Here is a 16,581-nt window from a genome sequence, read left to right on the forward strand (position 1 = left end):
CATTCATCGGGCTGCGGTATCGGTCGGCACAATCGGCGTCGTGAATCATTAACGAGCGTCGTTGCGGAGATCTTGTGTGTTATCAAGTCGAGTAACGCAGCGCTCGTAATATCGAGAGTCAAAGCCCCTACGACAAGAGTCAATATTAAAATCCCGAGGACGAATTGAGCTTGGTGATAATTTTTTTACTCGGTTCCATTCAATCGCCGATTCGAGGCTCTCCCCTTCTCGCGATATTTCTCTCCAATTATGGCGAGAAAAATGTACGCTCGAAAGTTTCTAACCTCTCCAATGATCTCATCGAAAAATGCTTTAGTTTAAAATGCACTTATTACAAATTTAAAAATTAACGTACAATCCTATAACGTCACGTTATAATTACGTGGAATCGGGTGGAAAAGTTAATACACTCCCCAGTTAAATTTATGGACATGTCCATGTAGTACGGAAGAAAAAGGTGATTAATTTACGGTATTTCTTTAGCAGTGCGGAGAAATCGAGTGAGTTTTAGATAGCTCGGTTATTTCCGGTTAACTTTAATCAAGCTGCGGGGAATTAATTAGCCGCGACCCGGGAAGCGCGAAAACCGAACGGTGGCCGCCATCTTGGAATGGCTTAACCGCTCCAGATCGGTCGTCGACGTTGAAACGATGATCAGGGCGATGTTAAGCCACATTTATTTAGCAGTGCGGAGAAATCGAGTGAGTTTTAGATAGCTCGGTTATTTCCGGTTAACTTTAATCAAGCTGCGGGGAATTAATTAGCCGCGACCCGGGAAGCGCGAAAACCGAACGGTGGCCGCCATCTTGGAATGCCTTAACCGCTCCAGATTGGTTGTCGACGTTGAAACGATGTTCAGGGCGATGTTAAGCCGCTTTGAGAAGCGATCGGTGCGTGCACGCATGATCGGCGATCCCGAGGTGTACGGCGATCCGGTATCTGGGGTAACCCGTGTAACGGGACACCCTTCGGAGCCGTGCGTGAAAATGGTAACGCGAACGTGAACTTACCGACCGCCGGTAGCGCGGCCGGTCGCGGTTCGCGACGCCGCGATTACGTCACTCCGTGAAAGTCGCGACCTCGGGGTCGATCGGGGAAACTCGGGCGCACTTCGGGAAATTCTGGTTCCTACGATCGTCGGGATACCAACGACGATGTCGAAAAGAGAAAATCCTAAGCTCAAGAAGAGCGAAAGATAATAGACATCGATTTTTATCTATAACTCCGTGCCGTTTTTTTTTTGCTTCTTTCTCACGTTACAGAAATTGATTTTAAGAAGTTAAATTTAACAGTAATTCATAATATATTTTGATCTGTTGTTTCTTTCCTCGACGTGTGCAGGCAGACTTTGATTCCTTGTTTATAAAAAAATTGAATTGGACTTTGAATATTTAAATGAAGTTTGGGGGATAGTATTTGCATTTAGGTCATGTAGAGTAGACATTCGACTTAGGGGAAATACAGGAATTTTAGCTGAAGAGATACCGGATGAAGGCAGTTCTCCGCCATTTTGCGGGTATATCTTATCTCTGGGACAATAATTGGGCTCAGTGGTAACCTTGAGACTTTTCGCAGGAGAGGTTCCTTATCTTTTATCTCTTGTAATTCGGCGCACTTCCCACGTACCCGTGGACTCTTTCCAGGAAGCCTCCTGATTCTCTTCAGTGGCCATAAAATGGCTCGAAAGTGCGTTCAGTTTACTCATTGGGTTCAGTTTCTTGGCAGGGTCGGGATTTTCGAAGCGAAAGGAGAAGTAACGGAAAAGTTAGGAGAGCAGATTCCTGGAGGAAATTTCCAAAATGGCCGCGGGGCCCAAACACGACCCAGTCGGCATGTAGAAGTCGTTTCCGTTTACACTGGCCACTAGGAACGAGCACTGTTTATTCTGACCAAGATCTACCATGGGGCTTTAAACTCTACCTCGCCAAACCGTCTGGAGAATTTCTTTTTGACATTTTTCAAGAATAGACCACCCTCGGTCTCGGTTTGCAAATGTGCCGCCATTTTAAAAGCCAGTTTAAAATCCGACGGGGAAAACCTTCCCCTACTCGTCGTCACCGCAATTTCCTGCCAAAAGAGATATGAGAAAACGTTTCGTAATAGAAATTCATCTCGATATATGTCACCGTAGCTTGACATTACCCTCTCGAGGATCCGTTTTTTCTTTCGTCGACATTTTGAATTTGCCCGGGTAATTGCTTAACTGCCGAAGGGCCGTTTTAGGCTTCGTTTACAAATGCCCTATTATAACCCTTCTCTGACCGGCGAAATCTGTTTAGACTCGGTTAGCCAGGGGACCGAGGGGTAATTTGATGTCCCAACGGTCCCCGTGACTTTGGACCGCATCTGGAGAAGCTAAATAAAAAATATCAAAAAAAAAAAAGGAACGTTCTAAAACCGCCCCAAAGTCGGGATTTTGGAGTTTACGGTCGGCCTTGCGCATTCATCTCTACTCCCTGGAATTTGCATTGATTTGTTTAATCAGCAGGGGATGGCCTCGTCCATTTTGATCTGGGCCTTATACTGCGGTCGGACGTGCCTCTCGTAGGGCCCCGTGAATGAAGTGAATGGTCCGAGAGGAAGAAAAAATTCTAAAGTATCCGGAAATATTGCGTTTTCCTAGGCTCCTCTTGATCGAGGGGAAGAGAGAAAAAAGTGCCGGACAATAGCGACTTGTTGATTTTATGGGCCCATTGGGACCGTTTACCTTTCCCCAATTTCTGGGAATTTCTGTGGATCGATTTTAAATGCAACTCATGAATGATCGATACGGTCGAGTCGTAGGGGTGGAATAACAACGTTTTAAGGCCCAGAAATCAGAGACGCGCGAATAAGGCCCAATTGATTTCGAAAGGCACATTGGCTGGCTACTCTTCCGGAAAGATTGCCCGAGCGGCGTCTTTCAAACAAAATTGGGCCCCTGCGGGAAATCGAAGTTTAAATCCTGGAGAGAGAAAGAGGCCCACTTTCTCCGGGCCCCGAGAATTAGCATTGATTTATGCGAATATAGGGGAAGTGAAGATGTTCGAGGCGGGTTTCCCCCTTCCGGGGTTCGTAAGAATGAAAAGATTGAACGGGGCCTTAGAGGGGCCTTACACTCTCCGAGCGAATTGGGCCCCAAGGGGGTCCCTCCACTTTCCCTGGATCCCAGGAATTTGCATGGGTCCAAATGGACGAATAGGGAAAGATCGGCAAGAGTGGGCCCAATAGAGGCGTGATCGGACCCCTGGGCTTTCTAAGGCCCGGAAGGAAAGACTGACAAACCGGTCCCCTAATCGGGACCGTCCACTTTCCCCAGATCCGAAAAAATTTACATTGATTTATCTGAAAACGGAGAATGATCGGTGTCGGGGCCCGTAATCGCGCCTCCTGGGGTCTCACGATGGGGAGAAACGGACTCGCCGGGCCCCGGAAAGTATTTCAAAGGGGCCCCATTGTCTCGTTACGTCGCTGGAAAGGTCGCGGCTGCGATTTTACGAGATTTTCGCGACCGTCGGTGTCGCGCTACTAAGCGAGTTTACGATGCCAGGCCCCCGGGGCCTCACGAGTCTCTAGCTCATAGGGGCCCGTCGCCGCGGGATCATTCAAGAGCGCTCCTTAAAGCCTCGTACACACGAGAAATGGCGGGTCTTGAAGTCGCAGTACGCAAGCGGAGAGAGAGAGAAAGAGAGTGAAAGAGCCGCAGGGCCCCTTTGGACCCCTTGCGCCTTGACGGACCCGCGGGGCCTTATAATGGCGCGCCTTGCGGTCCGTGGACACGAGTGCAAGCCTAAATAGCTTGTGGGGTCCCATAAGGGCCTGGCTCCTTGACGTCGACCTCTATGGGAAAGTCGCAACCGTACGCCACTACTATATCGGGGCCCACTGGAAGTCGTAACATCGCCATCTGGCGAGCTTTCGGAAGGCGAATATCATTTCATTATTCCCTGAAGAAGTGGTCGGAGGTTAAGGCCCGACCGCGGGGCCCGTTAAGAAAAGCGTCCACAGCTGCTAACGGCGTCGCCGTAGAGCGCGAAATCGAGTTCGGAGAGAACGGAAGAGTTTTTTTTTTTTCTCGGGAAAACATCTTTGGGCCTCATGTATTTGGGCCCACTCGACACTTTCGAATACGCCGCAACTCACATTCTAACAGGTGACGCTTTTCTGGGAGGCCGGATGTAAGTTTAGTGGTCCTAGTTGAAGAAATGTGAGAAACTTTCGGGGTCTTAGGTCCTGCCTATGGGGCCTTAGATCCTTAAATGCTCGGTTTAAGTAAAACGTTCACAGCTGCGACTCGGGTGGGCCTCAAAATTGCCGTTTACGTCGTCGGTCAGAATTGGAGTAAAATAAAGGAGTCACTTCCGGGCCTAACGACGTCTAGAATGGGCCCAAATGGATCGACCGCGTCTTGTTGCTCGAGACTTTTGGAAAAGTTGTCTAAGGCCCCACCGCGGGGCCTTGGGGGCCCTTGGGAACCCTTGGGAACCCCGCTGAGAAAAACGTCCACAGCTGCGGCCTTAAATTTTGGGATTTTTGGAGTTAAAATGGAGAGGAATAAAATAAAGAAATCATCTCGGGCCCCAATGGGCCCAAATCAGGGTGTTATAGGAAATCACCGGAACTCGTAAAATCGGCATCTGCCGGTTCCTCCCTTCAGGCGTAGGTAATTTTATAACCCCGTCAAAAGAATCTCAGATTTGCCTCGAGATTACTGTCTCTTGGGCCTTACGGACCCCGGGTGATAAAAATGGTCGCATCTGCGCCCGGTGTGGGACGAAATCTTACTATTTCCTTCCTTGCGTGGAAACTCAATAAAGCGGTTTCAAAAGGATAATAAATCCGGGTTCGAGAAGAATATCTTCGAAAATTCGTCCGAATTAAGGGGGCCCAAGGGTGGTGGCATATTTTGGGCCCGTTCTCATGGCTTAGATCGAGTCGCGGAGTTCATTGTCAATTGATCCCTTAAACGAGGTTCCATTGCCAAAAGAAATTCCTCAGCCGTTCGCCCTCTATTGGCACGACTGATCGATGCAATTGCGCTCGATTTATCGACCGATAAGGTTAGGTGAAACGCGGCAGACCCTGCCGTACCGACGCGGCCAAATCCTTCGCAAAGCGATGCGATCGGCCGCCATCTTGGAAGCGTCCGAAGAGAAACCGCCACGTGTGGCAGACATTCTGAATATCCCGGTATGGGCCTCAGCATCCGAGCCGATACCCCGATAGGTTAGGATCGGATCGAATCCGCGGATCTCGGTCAGAGACGAGTCTACCTTTCACTAAATGTCCTCTAACTTGCTCAACCGATCCCGCTCGAGCCGATTTCTACTTATTCGGGATTTTAATGGTCCTCCAATAGGCGCCATTATCTAGTCGACGCAAAAATTGAAAATTGCCAATTTACCACGAAATTGATAACAGCCCCGAGAAAAATCGCTACCTCATCGATCTCAAAATTAATTACCGGTACTGATTTGCCCGACCGAGTTCGCGATCGCACATCTGACGTTGCAATGAGACTTAATCTCTCGGTAACCCTTTCCTGTAACGATCGGTCATTTACTGGCGCTCGTTGCACTCCGTTAACTGTTATCGCCTGTCTTAATGTTCCCGATGATCGGTTACGAAATCGTTTGGGGGCTATTTCGCGGATAGGATCGGCGTTTCGTCAACGATCGTGCCCGATCGAAGGATCCGATACGGAGATCGTTGAATTGCCGGTCTCTCTCTCGATTATTATTGGTTAATTATCGGTACCGCTGTCTCGGCCGATCACGTACCGAATTCGTTAATGCGCGTTTAGCGGATATTTAATCGGCTTGCGGGAGGGATTAATTTCGCCGTCCACTTCCGGTTTGGGGATTGTTAGTTTCAATTAGGCCGGCCAATGGGGTAGGGCCGTGCATGACCGTTGGCTCGAGTACGCCACTTTTCTTGCTGGCTTCACCCACTTGAACGTGTTGGACACTCGTACATCCTCATTTCCGTACACGTACACCGATCCGGAGTAAAGTGTCCTCTATCTCTATTCCGAGCTCGCTTATCGCTACCACCGGCGGACCTCCGGTGACTAAACATCCGGAGTCGCTCTCCGACTAACGAGAGGGTTGGGGGCATTTCCGGAACCCCAGGAAATGAACCCTTCGAGGGAGTAATCAACATCCGTAAACTCAATTTACAGGGTATTTTTGCATTTATTCAAAACTATAATGGCAATTAATGGCAAATAACTGTTGACTCTGTTATCAAGAAGCTGCATTTACTAACGAGAGGGTTAGGGGCATTTCCGGAACCCCAGGAAATGAACCCTTTGAAAGAGTAACAAACATCCGTAAACTCAATTTACAGGGTATTTTTGCATTTATTCAAAACTATAATGGCAATTAATGGCAAATAACTGTTGACGCTGTTATCAAGAATCTGCATTTACGGCGAAGAAGGGTCCTTACGAGGTGTTCAAGCGACTCCATTTTCTAAATTTTTCGTCGATCTTTCAATTTATAGTGCCATTTGTTACGGCAAATAATAACTGTTGATTGTAAAAAAATTCGGTTTGGGGAGAAAGAAAAATTACTATAAGGTGTTCAGGCGACACCGCTTTCTAAATTCCCATTGATCTCCCACCTCCCTAACCGGACGCTGACCCGTCGATCCCCTTAAGCCGGACTTCCATGGAGGTGTCTTTTTTATTCCCCCCCTCGGCCAGCTCTCCCGGAAAACCAGTAGTGAAAAGCAGTCGTGAAAACCGCCGAAGGTGGCACCTTTCCGTATCCGGAAATACGGGCCGCAGAATCCGGCCGTTTTTCCCCGTTTCCTATTTTCTCTCGTCTCTCCCTTCGAAAGCGTCCATCTTCCTCCCGGTTTTTCTTCGGCGAGGCGAATCGGGCGTCCCGGGATTCCGGCGGGTCCAGAGACGACGGGGTCCCGAGGGACCAGTTGGCCACTCGGGTATCAACCGTTCTCCTCTTACGTCTTTTCGAGCAGGCCATCGACTGGTTTCGTAAATTTCCCCTCCTCCCCGGGCCCTTTATGCGCCTTCTCCTCGGGCCATGCGCCTGAATCGGATTACCCGAGAAGTGTCAAAACGTTCGTCACCTCGCCTCCCCTTTTTGTCTCCGGGCCCGTTGTCTTGCACCCCGAGGAACCCCTGCTGCGAGCCAGGGCTCTAGTTTTCACCCCGCGTTACATCAACGAAATGGTGTCCTCCGCTTATTTTCCCGTGTTTTTTCCCCTCATCTCGGGACTCGGGAAGTCGATTAAAGCGGAATGGGGAAAAGGCGGAAAAATCGAGAGGTAGCGCGCCGCCATTTTGTCCGGCCCGAAGAAGGACCTCGACGCGGCGGTGATCTAACCGTTTTCCAGATACGCGAAATAAAACCTTCCCCGTTTAACTCCGACTTCTTCCTTTTTGCCTTTGCTCGAGAGATTTCTCCAATCGGCTGACATATACTCGCGCGAGTCGGCGAGTGGACATAATTGGACGCTTCTTTCGGTCCGGCGTATAATAAAGGAGTCGAGGATAAGAGAAACTCCAGCTACGAGTTGTTTCTCGACGCCGTTGACCTCCGTCGCGGCGTTAGCGTCATTTATTGAGGCTGATTCCGTCTCGGTATCTCCCTAATGGCTCGAGCCTTCTTGCTCGCCGACCCAATTTGCAGGTTGACGACGGGGAGCTTTTTAACCGATTCCGAAGGTCCAGACGAATCCGCGTTGACACAGTCGTATTTGTTGATGTTTTTCTATTACAATATCGTAAGGTTACGCGCTCGTTGGCACTAAAATACCGAACTCACGGGGTGGAACGGGCCGGGGTTTTATGGTTAATAAAAATCCCAAGTTGACGTTCATTGAAAGAACTTTTATTTCCGTCTCGATAGACCGCAAAAATGGTTGAATGACTCCGTTGTCGAGCACTTGTCCGGACAACGCTCGAGTGGGAGCCGAGTGACGGTCGATTAACATCCCATCTTCATGGCGATGCATGCGGATCCTCCGTGGTATCTTCGCATAACCTAAAAAGTCCCGAAGTTATTTCTTTTCGAGACCATTAAGCCTACCCTGATAAATGCCCGCGCCGTTCCTGCAGGAGTGGTGACCATTGAGCTGCCCCCGGTGTAGGTCAGCTGCGTGTCTCCACATAACCTGAAAAGTAGCGGAGTTATTTCTCTCCGGAACTACCGTATCTCCCCCGATAAATGGTCTAGTGTTCTTGCACGTGTGTAGCCCTTCGGTAGACGAGAGGGGTCTTCCAGTAAACCGGCTCGTACACAAATTAATTAAAGGAGAGGCTGACAAGGAGTCTGCGAGTCAGCGAGGAGTCCCTCAAGTGGATATAATTAGACGCTTCTCTATCTGTTTTGCGACTGGCGGGGCACCGGGTGAGGTGGTGGGGGAAGGCGAGCCGCGGAGTGGGGGAAACGCGATGCGGGAAAGTGAGAGAGAGGGGGATACCACAGCGTCGAGGAGCAAGAAGGACGCCAGAGGGCGGGAAAGGAGGGGAAAAGGGAAAGAGAGAACGATCGACGGAGGCAAGGAGGGAGAGCGAGAGAGAGGTCAGGGCGTTGCACCGTTTGCTGTGACCCAGTGTTCCCCTCAGCCTCCGGCTGTTTAGCGCTCGCGCGCGCCATCTTTATCTTACATCTCCCTCCCTCCAGGAGCCTTTCTTTGAAGAGACAAGGAGGGCTCTCGGATGGTTATCAAGGACTCCCGTACACTCAGCGCTTATCCGCCGCCTTGGGGACTCCTTATCGGCCGAGTTATGCCGCGCGACGCCATCTTGGAATCGCTCGCCGAATTTCGGAGGCGACGTCTCCTGTCAACGATTCTTAGAAAGGGACGGGAGAAAGAGTGCTCCTCAAGGGGAATGTCGTTTCCGTTCGAGCTTATCTCGTAGCTGTCGACGGGAAGGAATCTTTCGAATTTTTTGCCGAATTATTTCCAAACGCGCCGCGAGAGCGAGGAAGCGGAACGCTTATTTTCTCCTCGACCCTTTTAGAACCGGGCTTTATTACCATCCAGTTTTAGTCTTCGGGAGGGAGACGGAAATCGATTTTCCGGCATTTTAAAAGCCGGCCGAAGATAAAGCCGTCAGTCAAGAGAGTCGGCTCGGGGAAATTAGCTGTAAAGTTAAGGGGCTGGAAATAATGCTCTTGGGACTCGAGAGTTATCACCGACCCCCCGTTCCTCGTATCACTTCCGGGTTTTGTTCCATCTAACCGAGGCTTCCAAGGAAGCGACGAGGAATCCTCTCTCTACGTGGAAACGGTACCCAATGACGGAGCTGTTATGCTAATACGGTCTTGAGCGTTTGATCAATATCCATTTCTCGGTGAGCTCTCGCCCCGAGGATGTCCCGCCGTCCGCCATCTTGGAATCCTTTCGCCGCGTCCCGAAAGCCCGCCAGATTCGAATCGTAGTTTTGAAACGACCCGCAACTACCAGTTTCGATATACATACACACACCCAGTCGAAATAACGCGAGCGAAACGCGGTTACGTCAGGGAATTCGAAGGCGTCGTAACGCTTCCCGAGCATACGTTACATGCGCTAAGCAAGCGCACGCGCAGTGCCATAATGCGCCGTATAATGCAACGGTACGTTGCAGGCGAGTGCTCATTAATATAAATGCACGATCCGCAATGAGCGACGACGGATCACCTGAGTGCCCGTCGTTGGCCGATATAAGTAGTTGAGATTAACCACGCCATAGACGTTCGAATTTCTTTCTTTTTTTTTTTTTCCTTGTCGCGAGATATTACGAGGAAAGTCGAGCCATTTTTTTTTAAACGGGCCCCTAACAACATGGCGGAGCGCGGACCCGTTTACTTAGATATCGAAGACTATTCGAGAGCGCCACGCCAAGTTGTGTATAGAAGGCTCCAATTTTGCCCTTTCCTTTTGTAGGTTAACCAACCAAGCATTCCGCCATGTCCGGAGATAAGTGGAACGACTCTCGCGCTCGCGCGCCCGCATGCGACCGCGCATATGCGCGGGCGCATGTGTACCGCTTTCGTGTGCGCAGGCCACGTGCACCCGGTGGTTGCGCCGATCGGCCGACTCGCGGGGTTCCCAGTCGCGCCGACACGCTCGAGAAGGCGGAATGAACTTACACGAGGCCGGAATGCAATTACGGGGTGTCGGCCCCTCTCCTCGGGAGAACGCACTCGCCGGTGATAGGAAGTCCATAGATTAGAGAGAGAAAAAAAAAAGGACGTTTGAAGTGGCAACACTTGACAAAAGTATATCATACTGGTATTGCTGTGATGTTTGCACGCGCCTATTTCTGGAATTTTAAGAATGTTTCAATGAGGGACATTTTAATAATGGATATTTAAGGTGTTATGGAAGAGTCATTCTATATATATATATATATATAAAAAAATGTCAAGATATTAATAATACTTTTCTCCGAATCATTTATAACTTTAACACGTGATTAATAGAGGTCCTAATGAAGGTCTTGAAACTCGCGAGAAAATCACGCGTGAGTTTAAAATTGTTCGGTGCACCCTGTTTTGGAGAAGTGTTTTTGAAAATATTTTCACGCTTTTATGTATATGTATCACCTTAATAAGCGAATATTTAACAATGAAAATCATCCCGGAATTATTGACGATGTTAGGTGATGTTCGCGCGCACGGTCTGAACCATTTTCACTTTGTTTCTGGATTAATGTGTGTCGAGGGACGGTTATTTTCGATTTCATTCCGCAGCGCGACGACTGGTCTCGCTTTTCTTTCCGAGGGAAAAGAAAATCGAGACGACCACCTGTTCTGGGGACCACGTGGGTCGCATATTGCTACCAGGATGCTCCCGCGAGCGGAGATGGACCTGCTCTCTTTCTTCTTTTTTTTTTTCCCCTTTTCTTGAAGGCTTGTACAGAGGGTCTGCAGGGCCGAACGTCTTCGAGGGGAGCCCACCCTTCCGCTGCTCCACACTTTTCAGACTTTTTCCAGCTGATTTCGATTTTTCTCCGGGAACCAGAACGACCAGCCCCCAGCGAGTCGAGCGGAGCCTTTGCAGAGCTCTGCAGCCCTCCTGCCGGACCTCGGCCCTTAAATAATTCCCGATTAATACCCTGTACCCTTCCTAAAGGGTTCGCTTACCTCGCGAGAACTCAATTACAGGTTTTGCAGTCGATGGAGGAAAAGTGAAGCGGCATCGACGCGCTGCAGGGCTCTTGGACGTGATCCTAGACTTATCGTCCTCTTTCGACGCTTTCACTGGCGTGTCTCGAGAGGAGCAAAGGAACGTACCAAAGGGAGTTACGTATGAATTCCTATCCTCTCTAGTCAGGGATGGTGGTTTAGATGGGATGACGCAAAGTAGTCTCGTGGGATACTTTATGCGACTAAGTTGCCATCCCTGTCGCGCGCCACGGAGGCCGGGAAAGAATTCCTGTCTAGGGAATAAATAAGTCCACGGAGTTTATGGAACGACCGGTCACCCCCTCCACGTCCTGCCACCCATTGACCCGTAACCAATGGAAATTCTTCACTTTCACCACCTTTAAAATCACCGCCGAGCTTATATTCAACGGAGCTGATCCTTTTTCCTCCCGATCGGTTTCTGAGAGCTCGACTGGATACGGATCGTTAGTTACTTTCGGAGGATATAATGCCCCCTTATCGAGGGAGGCATTTATTGTCTCGCCTCGTGCTGGCGATTAATATGGCACTCACGGTGGATAATTATTCCCCCGTTTGATACCACAGGAGATAATTATTCTCGGGGGGGCTCGAAACTAAAGGATCTCCGATAGTGGCCTCGGGAGAGAATTTAATTTTCTTCCTGCAAGGTCTGGTGGAGATAGGCTGTCGACTCTACTTCTCGATTCTATAAATCCACCGTGGAGATTTAAGGGTTCGGTCCGAAACGTCAAAACGTTCGCGGGACCGAGCTCCCATACTTTGCAGGACTTTCTCCCGCACCACTGTGCACTTTCGTCCTTTCGTGAGAGGGGGGTTCTTGTGCTCGAGGCCTGGGGGGGCAGAGGGAAAAGAAAGAAGAAGGCCGTTCGAGGCATATGCTCCGAGGAAAAATGCAAAATCGATACGGTCCTCCACGGTGCGTTAATTATTCCCTCGAGGGATCCTACCATGGGGGGCTTCCCAGCTTGGAGGAAGTCTAATTTCCTCCCAGCAGGCCCAAAGGAGTATTGACTTTGCTGTTACGGATCTCGACTGGGTGTGGACTCGCCACTTTTCGGGGTGTCGTAACGTCACTGCCTGTCGTGCGATTAATTTTCGAGCTTAAGAGTTACGGGGTCGGCCCTTTTAAGGGGTGGGTCCTCCGAGGGGCGAAAGGGGTTACGCAGGGCCCTAATGGCGAAGGCCCCCCCAGTTCTTGGCCAGCTGTTCCGTAATATTCGGTAAGAAATATCGTTCGGGAGCGCGCTATCTCGATCTAACCACTGGGGGTCCTTACGGCGGATTGAGTCGTCGCGGCTTCTGGCAGAGTTATGGGGCCTGGATTTTATGGAGCAACGGGCATGGTTGCGCGCCGACCGAATTCGTCAAAGGGAAAATGCAAATCCACTTCTGTCCACGCACAAGGCCTTTCTTTTCGGCCATTATCCGGCGCCGATCTCTCGCGACTCGGCGAAACTAAGACAAGCCTTTTTTTCCCTTCCCCTTTCGCCGGGTTATCTCTTCCCCTTTTTCTCATCTCTGGTCACCTTCGGGGAAAGAAACTAGGATTTCCGCGAACGCGTGAAAGTTTCCGAGGCCTCGTGCTCAATGGCCCGTCGTTAATCCCCGGTCTTAGTCGATTAACCAATAGGGCCGCGTGCAACGAACTCCAAGATGGGCTGGAAAATGTCCTTTTTTCCCGACTTTTTCCGAAATCAATTTAAAAGTGAGTTTCTCCGGGCGGCTTGGGAGTGCAGTGCTTGGAAATTGCACCGATACCGGGACGAAAGAGAGAAGGAAAAAAGAAGTACAATGGCCGGGTAGATTTATCGGATAGGTAATTGTGGTGAAATCAGCCTCGTTTTCGAGAACTTATTCGAGGTACGGGGAATCGAGAAGCTGAGAAATACTTACCCAGGAGAGGTTACTCAGCTGGGCTAGCGGGACAAACGAAACATTAGACTTGTTTTGGAGATCGAATTCGTTGTGGGTTTAGGGTTGAGGGTAAGGAAAAAAAAAAAGTGGGCCTCGGAGAACTTGTATGGTTTGCCGATTGTGGTTGGGGTTTTAGAAAGCAATACCGTACGAGGTAAGGTTGCTTTCTGTTCGAGGTAGAAAAGGCAAGAGTGCTTTTCGTTCCGATCAATCCAGCACGTTCGAAGCTACGAAGATGCAAATGTAACAATATCCATAATGGAAACTGCAATTAATGGCGAAGCTTAAAAGAAAGGGCAGTTTATTCCATCGAACGTTATTCCTTCGTTATATTTAATTGCCACTCCAACTCTAAAGTATCTCTAATCAAATGCAGCTCGGTTAAGTAGTTAAGTATGTAAGAACATTAACCCTCACCGAATAATTAAGCCGGTCTAGTGACCAAGGACAATTCAAGGTTAGCCCACACGGTCGATCCAATATAGCCAATAATGGCCGAGTATGCAAGAACATTAATCCCGCCCAAATAATTAATCCAGTACGGTCAAGTGGCTAGGGGCAAGCCGCGTCCGACGCAGCATATAAAATTAATCCGGTATGGTCAAGTGACTGAGGATGTCCATTCGTAGCGACTGCTCAAAGACACTCTTGATTATCCACGGTCGTCCATTATTGCCTCCATCGTCAACGACCTCAGCTCGCAGAGTCGTCTCGCCGTTTTCTGTGTATATATACGTACATATGTCCACCTTCTTGCCGGCTCTTCGGCCTCCCGCGAGATATAACCTCAAAGCGAGTTTCCGGGCGCCCGAGCACCGACGCGGCCGACCGCCGGGCCTCGAATGCCCGCCGTGGTCGCGGGCGATCTCATTTACATTGGGCGGCTCTCCGTGTTTACTTAAGGTCGGTGCACACCGAGCGAGTAGGAAGCGGCGGACAAAAGAAACGCGACGTGTAGGAGCTGGTTCTCGGAACTGGAATGGCAACGAGGCACCCGGTCGCGTCCCTCGGGATGTACGGAGGGATGTCGGGTCAACGCCGACAGAAAACAGCGTAATCACTCACAAAAGGAGGCCCGAGAAAGACAAGGTGAGCGCGCTCCCTTTCTCACGCGACGTGTCGCCACCCGAAGAGGGCGCGGTATTCAAAGTGGGGACGAGATGACGCCACGCTACGGACGATCGACCAATCGGAAGTCACTTCCGTTGGAGCTAATTTCCTCCCCAGATATATATATTTCTCGCTCGGATAAATCGGAACGACTCCGGAAAGGATTTTCTATTTCAATCTTCTCGTTTTTATCGGTAGAACATCGGGGCATAACCTCAATTTTTAATGTGCCTTGAAACGGTCATTCTTTAGGTGGGTCGAGGTGGCCTTTGTCCGTGCTCGTATCTTCGCTTTTAACTTCAAGTCCGTCGGTCATTCTCGTCGTTCTATGCTCGAGATCTGTACCTATACAGGCAGAGGTACCTTTTACGGGACGTTTTATGTTTATCTTCTTCTCTGCCTTGGCTATATTTCTCCACGTAACTAGACTAGATGGCTGCTGCCGTCCAGCCGCCGTGTTTTGTCCAGTTAGGCACCTGTTCAGCGTTATACCGTAATGCTCGTAATTATAAGACGGCCAGTTCCCGTATGTAGGCTCGGTATGTAGGTAAGTCCGGCGTAACAGTGCCCGAGAATGGAGTCGTTGAAAACTGCCTGAATGACCGCTTCCTCGGTAGGGGCTTCAGGTGATAAAATCTCATGACGGGCGACACTTCGCGCGAATGCGATTCCCTCTGCTGGTTTCCGTGTCATCGAAATTAATGGCGATATCCAGGACACCGAAGGCATTAAGTTAAACGAAACGCCCTGTTTGCGCGACCGCGACGTTATCAAGATACTCGGTGGAGTTTCGCGCCAAATCTCACCTACAAAGTTTAGTCTGGTGTCAGAAAATAGATAGAAATTTCTTTCCTCTGAATCGTTCAATTAAAATTAATGACAGTTTTAACCACGTTCTCGGGGTCGGAATTTTCATTATTTCATTAGGCTATGAACGAAATTTATTGTTACATTTATTACGGGGTGGTCGTCATAGCTAAAGCGAGTGGATATATATGTTTGTCTTTTTCCTTTTTCCTAACCTAACTTCCGATATGCCGGGGACGTAATGGAAGCATTAAAGGCCCGCTTATTGTAAAAGGATCCGATTCGTCGCATTGTCGAAACGTCCTCCGGTGATATGGGTGATCTAGAGCTTCGCGTTACAGGGCGTTACACACGTCTTATGTCTCGCACACGTGATACGCACACGTGGTAGGCGCGCATGACATACACGCATGGTACATACACATGATACGCACACATGGACATGTACACATGACGCGTTACACACGTATAGCGGCGGGGCGATAATTCCGTAACGGTACGCCCTGGAGCGAGCCACGGGGGTCTTTATGGGAGTTCCCGTAATTCCCGGAGAGCGGCTCCAATTGCACGCAACCCCTTGCGCCGGTTCTCGGTGCGAATCGGAATTAACCTCCCGACCTGGCATAATGTTCGTCCTAGTCGACGTCCCTGTTTCCCCGCTCTCATTCTCCCGATTCGGCCGGAAAGTAGGGGGACACCTAAACGTGAAACTCCAACCGGAAAAGGTCCCCAGAATACCTCGATTTCCCCCAAAGTGTGCCACTGGGTTAACTTTTAATCGCCATCAACGGTCTAGACCCTGCTGGAATTAATTAATCCGAGCCCTGGGAATGTTAATTGACCGACGGCTCGGTGGTTTTGGAAATCATTCGGGCTCCTTTCGAAATGAAATTTTTCCGAGGGATTGTGTGAAACGAGCGTTGCGGGATCCTCGGACAGGCATGGAAGTACCGAGACTCGTCGGGGATGAAATATGCCGGTCCATCGACAGCTGGCGGGATAATGATCTCGTTTGCGGGGTTTAAACTGCTCCAGGACCCGCCCTCCTGTTTTCCCCTGTATTTCGCGCCGCCGAGGGGGTTGAAAAATCGCCGTCCTCTGCTTACCTCCGTTCTGAATGAGAGAATCGCTTGATAAATCGACGGACGGCCCGCGCGATTTTTCCTCCCGATTTTTCGGACTTTCGGACGGGACCACGGGGGTGCCGGGTTGTAAAGCCCCTGTAATTTGGGCCTTGAATTTGTACCTCCTCCCGTCCGGAAAAGAAGCGATGGCGCAACTCGTATGGAAATCCGCCGGATGAAAAAGCGACCGTGTCGAAGCGATCTGTAAACGCTGACCGGTTCCCTGGGTGTCCTCAAAGGTCCTTCGTTTCGCCGACAATTTGCCGGCGATCGATCACGACGTAAGCTTCTTGTTTGAAAAGCGCCCGCTCGTTGGGCCTTTCTATTCTACGGATTAAAGAAAAAAAAAAATTTGTTTAACATTTCATACAGAACAACGATCGCGCGACTAAACGCTCGTGTTCCGTTGCTAGGAATTACATACATTCATTTGAATTCGATATTAATTTTTTTTTTTTCTTCGATATACATCGGGAGGAACCAGCCGATCATTGATG

At 49.7% G+C, this 16,581-nt stretch overlaps 1 protein-coding gene across 1 annotated transcript in view; it reads left to right on the forward strand.

The window, feature by feature from the left end:
* LOC105696324 overlaps positions 1 to 16,581 on the forward strand; it is a 41,235-nt gene that overhangs the window by 2,390 nt on the left and 22,264 nt on the right. The gene's annotated exons all lie outside the window — the stretch shown is intronic.

Source organism: Orussus abietinus, unplaced genomic scaffold (assembly GCF_000612105.2).
Source record: "Orussus abietinus isolate OABI.00-Male unplaced genomic scaffold, Oabi_2.0 scaffold37, whole genome shotgun sequence".
Lineage (NCBI taxonomy): Eukaryota > Metazoa > Arthropoda > Insecta > Hymenoptera > Orussidae > Orussus > Orussus abietinus.